This window comes from Parasteatoda tepidariorum, chromosome 6 (genome assembly GCF_982258835.1).
Source record: "Parasteatoda tepidariorum strain Cologne lab strain chromosome 6, Ptep-v5.0, whole genome shotgun sequence".
NCBI classification, from domain to species: domain Eukaryota; kingdom Metazoa; phylum Arthropoda; class Arachnida; order Araneae; family Theridiidae; genus Parasteatoda; species Parasteatoda tepidariorum.
The window spans coordinates 16,175,787-16,188,413 of record NC_141760.1 but is presented as its reverse complement, the minus strand read 5'-3'; the positions used below and the strand labels follow the sequence as shown (position 1 = coordinate 16,188,413).

Here is a 12,627-nt window from a genome sequence, read left to right as displayed (position 1 = left end):
TCAATGCAAATCCTCTTGTGGGTTTACGTTGATTAAACAAAAATTTATTTTATAAACATATTTTAGATGAAATAGCAAAAATAAGCAATTCCCTACCAACCAAAAATATTTCAATGGCTCAAATGTTAAGGTTGTTAATTGAAAATAAAAGCGGGAAATACATACTATACACATTAATGCAAACTAAAGAAAATTCTTTGAGACATGAAAAATCAAATCAAAAATATAAATAATTCATAGTCAGGGGTCTGTTTAGAAGAAATTTGGGTCCGTTAACGGACCCTTCACAAAATATTTTAACTTAAAAACGGACTATTCACAAAATGATTTTTCTTTTAATCGGACCCTTCACAAATTTGTTTATCTTCATTATTATTTTGTTAATCGAATAAACCCTTTCCAGGGCCGAAAACAAGAAAGATGGATGTAAACGAATTAAGTTTTGTCTTCGGCAGACGATTCTTCCATTATTCGTCCGAAATTAATATTCTGCTTTCAGCAGTATAGGCTAAGTACCAAATATTTGTATGTTGCATCTCGAATTTAGAAGCAGCAATTGTTGTTTATTTTTTAATTATAATTTTACAGTGTTGAGCATAATCTTGTATGTCTTTACAATTTAAAAACTCCTTGAAAAAGTTTTTTTTTTGCAATAACGGACCCTATTTGCACAAATTCATAAAAGCGGACCCTGGTTGAAAGAATGTGAGTAATTTTTTCACAATTTCACGAAAAACGGACCTTTCACAAAATGTCTGGACAGACCCCTGATAGTATATATAGGTCTAGAATCTTTTTTAAAATTTTTTTTATTCAAGTGACACTCTTTGCATAACTCATTTAGTTAAAAGCTATCTCATCAATTACAGTTATAATATTTAAAAACAGAATTTACCATAGCTTGCTTAACTTTATACTATTGTGCCAGTTGAAAAAGTATTAAGTTCTCTAAACTTAAACTTTTTCAAATAATATTTAGTTAAAAAAGTGCATATACATTTCAGATTAAAAGTTACACTAGGCAAACAGTCTTAAATAAATTAGATAGTACTTTTAAAAATATTAAAATAATTAACTTGAATTTATAACAACTATAAACTATACACACAATTGGTGAAAATTAAATTTTAAAATATTTCATTAAAATATATGTTTTCCTTTTGAATGTACTTAAATACATTAAACTGCACTTTAAAAAAAATAGAAAGAAAAAACCCAGAATGTGTTTACACAATACGAATACATAAATAAAAATAATTTTAGCATAGAGCTTAAATAAGAACTGTTTTTTTAATTGTTAAATTGCAATAAATACGTTATGATTTATATTCTCTCTCGACCTTTTATTTAATTCCCCCCCCCCCCCTCTTTTTCATTTACTTTCGGCAACAGCTGAAGTGCGAGTTCATAAAATAAAAATCTTGAGAGATGGATTTTCTTTGTTTGAAAAATCCTTACATAAAGCAAAATGAGAAAAAATAAAACGTTAAAAATGCAATGGCTTCTGAACAAATTGGAATTAGGGAGGGGAAAAAACAAATGTTTAGATTATTTTTTTTTGTAAGGAAAAAAAATTGCTTTTGTTAACGCAGTAGAGTCCAGATTATTCGAATGAATGTGGACCACGACTGACTCGGATAACCTAACAACTCGGTTAAAGCGAAGAGTATAAAAAAGGAAAGGAAAAAAAAAATAAATAGGTATAAATGTAATACATTTAACAAATACAAAATTTATACGAGTAGGTACACCACATAGAACTCATATTATAATTAAAAAGCACTTAATTAAGCCTTTTTTCGTGGCACACGAACTAAAATACATTAGTTGTAATTTTTTTGTGGACAATTTTCGTTAAAAACTATATGGGTTTAAAGTACTTTTCTTTGTTTAAAAAAAAAATCCTAATTTCTTCATTTCAGTGAAATTTAACATACCAATGGCGCAAAAAATTTATTTCTCAGGTAAAAATCTACTTCATATTTTGCTTTGAAATTCAATACTTTTGTTTTGTACAACTTGATAAAAATCTGACAGTAATATTTAATGTTCCTTCAAACATAAAAGAGTCCCATATAAAATTTTGATGAAGTTGCGGCTCGCCATTTGACTGACGTTTTTAATTGCGGCCCCCGGCCTCATGTAAGTTGGAAACCCCTGTTCTATAGACTCAATAGCATTTTCAATAGCTTTTAGTCCATCTGTTTCAGAGATTTTTATAGGTTGATTTTCATCGTCACTATCTTCATCATCTTCGCTAGATTCCTTTTCATTATTGACGATAACGATCATTTCATCTTATCAAGTTATTGGATTTCATTTTCCTGAGTGTTTGTAAGATAAAATTCAGAATTTTTTTTTCCGCGGTTTTTTTAAATATAAAAAAATAAACTAGAACAAAAAAAAAAATATCCTGGAAATATTTGATAGTTCGGTTAAAGCGGAAATTAAATTATGATTGTATTTTAAGTTTTTTAGATTCTATATTGCAGACATAATCACTTAGCTTGTATTAAAGACGACTCAGTAGCTCACTTTATTTTCATTGAAATTGATTTAGAAATAAATTATTCGATATTACGCCAAAATATCGATTAAAAAAATTATAATAGTAAAAACAGATGATGTAAAGGCAAAGTAATAATAATAAAGATTGGTTGAAAAAAACTGCATCAATTTTCATTGGTTGGAACAAAAAAATATATAAATAAATTGTGTCAAAATACCTTAACTTTTCTCAATGTAAATAGAACATCAGTATCTTTTTCATAAATCGAAAAAAATAACGTCGAATTTATTAACAGTTGAAATTGATTTAGTAATAAATAAGAAAAGTGAAGATAATGCGTTCTCCCAGAGTTATCTTTTATCTTGCCTTAACAATCGTGACATTTAAATTGCCAAATAAATTCACGTTTTCATGCTTTGCTTTATTCCCTAAATAAGCCAAACTTATAAGATAAATACAACGCAAGAAAGATGTTTTCAACTGAACACCTTTTATTTCAAACACGATTAATCGATACTGAAAAACTACCAACTTGAATTGAAAATTTCTTACAAAGAAGCAGTTAAATAACAATTGTTTCTTTATACCTTAAAGCGCAAATAGATATTTTAAAGTGGTAGTTTATCAATTGTGATTCTTGGTTTAATAAATTCGATTTAGTAGATTTTTATCCACCACCATTTCTAAATAATTCGTAGGTTTATATAATTCACCACTTTATAGTACTTATGTCATGCTATACCTTTCAAAAAGCAAGTAAAAATAGTCAAATATTTGCAAAATTCAGTTTGTAGTTATTTACAGTTTTTTTAATTACTATTTTGGCGTGTGCGGAGCAATTGGCATATCTGCCAACATTCTGTTGCGAGTTGTTGTTTACAGTGCAATCTCAAGATCATTTCTATATCAAGAAATGATATGCCAAGGGGTTAAGAGAAATATTACTACCATAAAAAAGAAAGAAAAGAAAGGAGGAAAAAAAACATTTTCCTCAACGCTCGGCAGTCAGCTATGCAGTCCATTAATTTGAAAGCGAACAGATTAAAGATTAACAGACTATCGTGGGCCAAGAGAATCGGGGCAGGATAGTTGTAATTCGGTCGGCATGGCGCACAGGCCGCTTTTACTAGACAAGTTGAAACCCAGCGATTGGAAACTAGATGGGCTAAGAGCTGTCACTGGTAATAGAATGCCAGTACTTCACTATAACAATTTATGTTAAAACCATCGTTGAACAGCCGACCCAATTTTTTGGATTTGCGACTACTAATGTTTAACTCCGTAGCCTTGTAATTTTGAACCCAATAGAGAAAACAAGGGAACTTTTGGATCAAGTATTTGGAGAAATTTGCCTTCGTGGAGGACTCTTAGATGGAACTAATCTGCATTTCGGTTACATGGAGAAGAAAACCACGAAAACCTCCCACGGTTAGCCTGAGGGTAAGGGGACTCTAACCCATGATTCGTCTACCACCAGGGCTTGAAAAAACCCGGGGATTTTTGAAAAAACCCAACCCGCCTGGGTTTTATTGAAAAAACCCGGGGGAAATTGGGTTTTATTGAAAAAACCCGGGGGAAATTGGGTTTTATTTGAAAAAACCCGGGGAAAATTGGGTTTTTTCACTTAGTGCTCATAAATTTCACTGTGAAAATATTTTTATTCATTAAATAGAGTTGTATAAGTAAACACTAAAATATCATCTGACTTTTACCTGTATTAAAATTAAACTGGAATAAATATTTAATGGTCTTCCACGTTTTTATAATACGATTAATAGAAAGTGAAATTAAAATTACGTATAATTATAAAGAGTTTGCCCCTTTTTTCAAATATTTAGATAAATATATGCATTTTTAGATACATTTTAACTTTATAGTTTCAAAAGACAAATTAATCTTAAAATACATACACTACAAAAAGCATACATAAAAAGTTATGGCTTATTTTTAAAATCAGAAAATAAAACTTTAAATTTGTTTATTGTTGTTTAATGTATCACTTAATAGAAGTTTTTTTTCGTTTGCTTTCAATATTTTTAAACATGATTAAAAGAAACAAAATAAATTGTATTCAAATGAAATCTTAATAATTTTTAAAAAAATCTTAAAAGTAATATTTTAATATTTAACTGTTTTTTAATTGTGATAAACTTTCTCCAAATAGTTAAAAATTGTCAGCAGGTGTTAAGAGTTAACTTTAGAAAAAGGTCCATTTTTTCCCTTATTATTATTATCATACAACAGATTCAAAGTGTCTACATTTCTCTCTTAGATGGTGATACACTTTTACGAGTTTGGTGCAGAGTAAACTTCGAAATAGATGAGGAATAGATAAAGCTGAAAGTTGAAAAGCGTCTTTCGATAGAGACAGAGGATGCTGGTGCTGAGTGCAAATAAAAAAGAATTGACAGAAACTTTGTGGAAGCAATGAATTTTATTTACTTATTTATTTTTGCCATAATTTTCCACTATTTTTTGATGAAAACTGTTGAATAACAGTGTCAAGCATCATTGATTTTGGAAAGAAAGTATTCAGGATCGGAAATTTTGAATGCCATAACACGTGGCAGAAATTCTGGATGATGCTTAGAAAGACAGTTTTCTGCTAATTGGTCTTGTTCATCATTTAAAAATTGTCCCCTTGTTTCGAGATCCAGGATGCATATGCTAATAAATGATGTGGCTGAACAGCCTGATTGAATCTTTTTACAAAATGTTTATGGGGTTCTAATTCAGAACACGATAGTAAGTTAATTCATATTTCAACAGCTTCTGAAATTGAAATGTTTTCTGATTGAAGCTTTTTTAAAGCTTAAGAAACAATTGATATCTTTTTTCCCAATTGATAGTTTATTGGTAAAGCCCAACATTATTTATTATGGTAAAGCCCAACATATCATTATTAGATTCATTTTGATGTTCAAGAACAATCTCTTCATATTTATGGTAATTATTGGCAAAAGTTTTTACGTGCTCACAATATGAATTCCACCTAGTATCATTTGGTCATCAAGCAGTTTTTTTTCATTTGCCCATCCATGTGCTTGATGCACATTTCTAAAATATTTGTTAACTTCAACGATGTGTCCAATGATAGTATTAGGAGATACTTCTTTTTGAACCAAATTAAAAAAAAACAATTTGTGAAAAAAAAACACCAAGTGGATTTTTTCAAAGTGGGCCCACTTGGGGAACCCTGGTTATATGTATTTTATATTAAGTTTAAATAATGCATTATCACTACATATTTGAATCCTCTTTATTGTTAAGTACATTACGTTTCATAATTTTTTAAATTAGGAATTATAAAATATAAATGCAGTAATATAAAAGGAACAAGTTTATTAATCTTTTTGTTTTTACACACATTTATTTACTATATTTATTAAACATATGGATATTACCTATTATAAAATTATAATCAGTAAATATTTGTAATCAGTAAAAACTAAAATTTCATCTGACTTGAGTTAAATAAAAAACTGAAATAAATATTTAATGGTCTTACATTTTTCTATAATAAGGTTAATAGAGAGTGAAATTAAAACTACGTATAATTATAAAGAGTATCAGTTACTTGTCCCATTTGTTTTCAAGTAATTGGGTATAATATGAAAAAAACACAACTACTTCGATTTAGTAGGAACAACATATGACGCAATGCTAAACGAATGGAATTTAGTTGTTGTTTATTTAGTTATTGTTATTAGTAGTTGTTGTTATTTGTTTTAGTTGTTGTTGTTTATTTAGTTGTATTTAGTTTCAATAACTTTTCTTTATAATGCAATAAAATCTGGCGAGCAGCTATTTAAACGATCGAACACTTCGTTTGTTTATTTGTGGCTTGAAGTTAGGCTCGCAGAAAATGCCGTTCATGGGTTAAATTTAGTAGGAACAACACAACCTGTGACGTAGGCTATATTATACCCAATTAACCCTAGGAAAATGATTTCATTTTTAGATAAATAATTTTAAAAAGTTTTAGCATTTTTTTTTTTTAAAGCCAGAAAATAAAACTGTTTAAATTTGTTAATGTATCACTTGGTAAAAAAAGAAAAAAATTGTTTCTTTTCAATTTTTTTAAACATATGAATTAATAATAATAACCTGTTTATTAATATATAAAGCATGCAACAATATTTGAAAAATTGATCTTTTCAGAGTATATTATTTAAATTTTTATTTCATTTAATATCATTAAAATATTACTTTTTGAAAAAAACCCACTTGAAGTTTTCAATAGCAGGTACCTACTATAAAATTATATGAAGATTCGAGTTTCTTTTACTTTACTAATATTAAAAACTTAATCATATAAATCATGCAACTCTATTTGACAAATTTATGCTGCACAATAAATTATATAAAAGTAAATACAAAACAATAAGTTTTAGTAAAAAAAAAAAAATGTTTTTTTGAAAAAACCCACTTATCGTTCCAAGTGGGTTTTTTCAAGGTGGGCCCGCCCAATAAAACCCGGGCGGGTTTTTTCAAAGTGGGCCCACTTGGCGAACCCTGTCTACCACTGAGGATATTTTACATCAGCACTGGTCGGATACGGAATTCCTATCAATCAGTCATCTCTGGGATTCGAACCCGGTTCACCTCATTGGATGGTGATCACAGTTTGAAAATAAATTCTAAGAACTTCGGCACTTTTCGTTAACTTTTTTTTAATTTAAAGAAAAGTTAATATATTTGTGTGCCCCAAATTTAACTTGTAAAAAAATAATTGCAATGGTTACGAAACCATACATCTCTTAAGTGAGTCTGCAAAAATGGAAAAAATATATATATAGTCGGGTAAATGAATCATGGAGCCCAGGGTAGTTATCAGTCAAAATTGTTCGGGAAAGACCCGAATTGTAAAGTTTGATGAAGATATCGTACACATGCTTACTGTCTGATCAGTTTATGAAGATTTAAGAATTATATTTTTCCCGAAAAATTTCAACTTTGAAACCATTAAAAAAAACTGGAACCAAAAGAAAACAAACAAAGGAATTGAAGAGATTTTTAAAAAACTTTTGGAAAAGAGAATTGGGGATTTGGCCTTAACTGATCCTTCAATAGTATTCCCTGGATGCCCCGTATGGGGGAGAGACAGGGTTAAAGCCGAGCTGGTAAATGCATGAAATGAAACAAACATGCGTGCAGCCGTAACTAGCACGTTATTTTCAGAACAATTCTAAAAAAACATAACACATATATACATCGATCTCTTAATTAATAGACATTAAAAAAAAAAAAAAAAAAAAAAAAATATATAATAATAAAAAATAAAAAAACTTGCATGTTGCTTAACAACAGGTATTTATCATATTATATAACAACCAGAAATAATAAGAAAAAATAAACAGCTAGAAGAAAAGAAAAAAAAAGGGTGTACATGAGATAATATTTAAGAAAAAGATAGCTGCTCCATTCTGTCTAAATTTATATGAGGAAGCAGCATCATCGATTCTAATAACATCTACATTTCTCATTCTTGTGCCAAAAAATATGAGCCCATAAATTTCTCTCCTATTTTTTTCCCAGAGAGTCTTTTGTCTGGACGGGCTCACTTGGCACTTTCTTTGTTTTACATTTCTTTAATCAGCATCCATATAAAAGAGTTCGGCGAAAGAAAGAAAAGCTTTTATATAAAGTAAATTTAAAAATATGTAATTTTTTAATTTTTTTTATTTAAAGATACACAACTAAGAAGTGTGAAACAAAGATGAACATTTGTTTAGAAGATAAATTTCACGCAATTTCTCCCTTTTTTACAAAAGAATTCCATGGGGTAAAAATATGTGGAATGGGACATAAAAGCTTGTGAATAAAAATGAACATTAGTAAGAGAATTTTTTCGTTTATTTTATTTTTTTCTTTTATTTTTATTTCGTTTATAAAAATAAAACGTATTCGAAAAGGAAGAAAAGAATCAAAATATTATAGTATAGCTCTCTATATATAAAATAAGCTCTCCCCCCCCCCCAAAAAAAAAAAACTTTAAAACTTTAATCAATTTTCTTTATAAAATCGCGAAAAAGTCTAGGTAACTCAAGATTTTTCTTTTTTTTTTAAAGGGCAATAATATATAATAATGAATTTTTGGTTATCAAAATGCTTGAGAACCAAAGAAAAAAAAAAAACAAGTATGAATATCCATGTTGTCAAAACATGTTTTCGTTTCCTGATTTTTTTAACTTAAAATGTAAAATTGATTTATAATCCTAAATAAAATTCATTCCTATCCTAACACATTATAAGTGTCTCTTAAAACTTAAAAATCCGATCTTTGTATCAAAAAATAATTCAATAATTTAATTCTTCATTATTTTTTGCCTCATTTCACTTCGTTAATAATTCAGCATTCAAATGTAATAAATGATAAAATTATTATTTTAAAAACTTGTGTCTATATAGCTTACTATGGTAATTTCAATGTGGTACTAATCAATAGTGTTATTTATTTAGTTTAACTGATTTTTTAAAATTTCCTAAAATTACATTCTTATCTATATTTAATAACTACTATTATTAACAGATGGCAATAAAGTAGCTATTCAAAGTCATGCTTAAGCACAATGTTTTGATTATAGCAGTAAAAACAAGCTATTTAAAGGGGTGATTAAATCGCGCATATAAAAGCACGCCTTCAACCTCTCTTGGCTACAAAATTGACCTTGAAATAAAAGCAAGGGGATAAAAAAAAAAAGAATCATTTTGGCTTTGAAACTGCTGACGATGTAAAAAAAGGTTAATGTGTTTATTGAAAGAATTCTTGATTGAAAAAGTCTGTTAAGAATCACATCGAGAGAAATACCGCAATAATCATAGAATTTAAGTTAAAATAATTAGTAGAAAGATGTCAGCAGTCGCTCAATTTTTTTTCAAAGAAATTAACACAATTCTTATACATTAACTTTTTAAAAGTTTGTTAAACAAGGGATAAAAGATAAAATTAAAGTTTTTCATATTTAATGCGATTCATTATTTAATTATTTTTTTTTTATGAATAGCATCGCTATGGCAACTATTAATATGAACGATTTGGTATAGCCATTTTGGAGGTCTGGAGCCCAGGACATACGTGTAATTTCTTCTGTTCTTAGCATAAGTGTAACTAATCTTTAAAAATATACGATAAAAATGATAGTTAAATAATTATAGATTAATAATAGGCGAATATATGTGATATTAAATTTTAAAAAAAAGGGGAAGAAATGTTTACGCTTCTCAGGGGTCTGTTTAGAAGATATTGGGTCCGTTAATGGACCCTTCACAAAATATCTTTTCATAAAAACGGACCCTTCACAAAATAATTTATCTTTTAATCGGACCCTTCACAAATTTGTTTATCTTCATTATTGTTTTGTTAATCGAATAAATCCTTCCCAGGAAGGGGGGGGGGAGGAGAAAGACAGATGTAAACGAACTAAATTTTGTCTTTGGCAGACGCTTCTTCCTTTATTCGTCCGAAATGAATATTCTGCTATCAGCAGTATAGGCTAAATACCAAATATTTGTATGTTGCTTCGCTAATTTAGTAGCTGCAATTGCTGTTTATTTTTTAAAATTTAATTTTTTTAATTATAATTTTTCAGTGTTGAGCATAATCTTGTACGTCTTTACAATTTAAAAACTCCATGAAAAAAAAATTTTTTTTTTTACAATAACGGACCCTATTTGCACAAATTCACAAAAGCGGACCCTGGTTGAAAGAATGTGACTTAACGTTTATTTTATATTCACAAATTACGAGTAATTTTTTCACAATTTTACAAAAACGGACCTTTCACAAAATGTCTGGACAGACCCCTGCTTTTACCGGCATTTGCGTTACCTGGAGGAGAAATCCACGAAACCCTCCAACGGTTAGCCTGACGACAAGGGGACTCTAACCCATGATCCGTCTACCACTGAAGATATCTTTACGTTAGCTCTGTGGTCGGTGAGAGCCGGGTATGGAATTCATATCGACCAGTCATCGCTGGGATTCGAACCCGGGTCACCTCATTGAAAGGCGAACTCTCTATCCCCTGAGCCACCACGGCTCAAAGCATGATAATGAAAACTCCAAAATGACTAAAAAAAATATTTAAAAAAAAATCTTAAATTGAACACCTAAACTTTAACCTGACACGAAAAACAGAAGTTAAAGATAATTTTTATACCTTGTAAATTTTAAATTTTTTATTTTTAAAAACTGAACCAGATGCCCGTTTAAAAGCAGTAAAAAAGTTATTCAAAATTTTATTATGAGTCCGAAACCTTTTTTCAATAAACGAGCTCTGGCTAAGCCCATCTCTCGCTAATAGCTATTGAATATAGGAAGGAAAAATAATGAGAAACAGAGAATCGGTATAATAAGGAATCAGAGAAATGGAAATGAGTCAGCGAATAAATTAACAGCAGTTTAATATTAACCTCAATATTGGTATTGCAGTCGACGTATATATTAAAAGAAAAAAAAAATTCAATAATTATCGAAACGTCTAAAAAAAATAAGCATCATTAATTCTTATAATAGTAGTTCCAAAGTCATAAAATTTTTCCTTACAATAAATGTCTGTTTTTCAGAAATTTACATCTCGGTACATTAAATGTGTCGCAGCTGTAAAAGGTCCAAAATAAATTTTTAAATTTTATGAGTTGAAATTCATGATTTGTAAAGCTTTAGAAATTTTATGACTGACAAAGTTGCTTGTAAAATTATTTGCTGAATGCGGTTGAGGGATCTATCTCTACCTCACATCTTGAAACAAAAATACATCTCATTAAAATTCATGTTTTCAAAGGTAAATATGATAAATTTAGATTTTATATTTTGCACAATTTTAAAAATTTAATTGTTGATTGAAAAAGAGAAGAAATAAAATAATCTTCATTTAGAATTAATTAAAAGAAATATAATTAATATTTAGAAAAATTATTAAGAATAATAATTCTAATAAATATTGTACAGAATTATTCTTCCGAAGAATAATTCTAGTATTAAGATTGAGTAATTATCATATCAAGAATATAGAATAAAATTATGAAGAACAAGTCATTATTTAGAATTACCATGAAGAGTAATAATTCTAATAAGAATTGTTACTCTTCTATTTAGAATTTAAAAAAACAACAAAAATACATCTCTATTTAGAATTTAAGAAAACAACATTAATTTCATAAACTGTTCAATAATTTCATTTGTGAGAAAATTTTGAATAGTTTTTTAAAAAAAAAATAGGAATGCAGAGTTGAGAATGGAACAAAGACCTAATTTAAATATTTCGTGTCTGAATTTTCTCAGTTAAAAGGAATTCTCGATTTAAAAATGCAGCGAGGCTTCAAATGATATGACCTATTCGCATCCAGGAAATCTACGCATTAACAGCAATAATCGCCGCGTATCTTTCCTTTCCTGTCATACTAAACAAAATAACAAATTACTTACTCTTTCATTATTACTTACTCTTTCGGAGTGTGAGATAAGAAGAATCAACCACTTCCGACCTAGTTAGACAATGACATATTTGCCATTGGGTTTTTTTTTTTAATTGTAACACAAAACAAAATTTTGAACTAAAGCAGAACATCTTAAAAATAAACTCGGCTAATAATACCTCACATTTAATAAATTTTTTTATTGCTTCGGCTGTAAAAAAATTTCTTTTTTCTCCACAAATGTTTTAGGGATTTTACTATCTTGCAAGCGAAATCGAAGTAGTCTTGTCTTTTTTTTCTTTTTTTCTCCCCGATTATCCCGACAAGAAATGATTGTTCCATAACTGTAATCATCGTTTCTTACACGTTTTTGGAACATCATTTCTATTTACAATATATATATATATATATATATATATATATATATATATATATATATATATATATATATATATATATATATATATATATATATATATATATATATATATATATGTATGTCCCGCGCTAAGCATTCACCACCTCGCCAAATGCTATAAAATCGTAAAATGTATTTTGGCGAATGATTTTTACCACTGGAGAGAAAGAAATATTTTTTAACTCGATCCTCAAAATAAAATCAAAATGAATTTTTCTAAACAAAACGATATTTGTTTTTTTTATTAGATTACAGTAATTTTCTGTATAAAACCAAATAG

At 28.4% G+C, this 12,627-nt stretch overlaps 1 protein-coding gene across 6 annotated transcripts in view; it reads right to left on the bottom strand.

The window, feature by feature from the left end:
* Positions 1-12,627, bottom strand: part of LOC107440307 (uncharacterized) — a 99,586-nt gene that overhangs the window by 56,268 nt on the left and 30,691 nt on the right. The window lies entirely within an intron of this gene.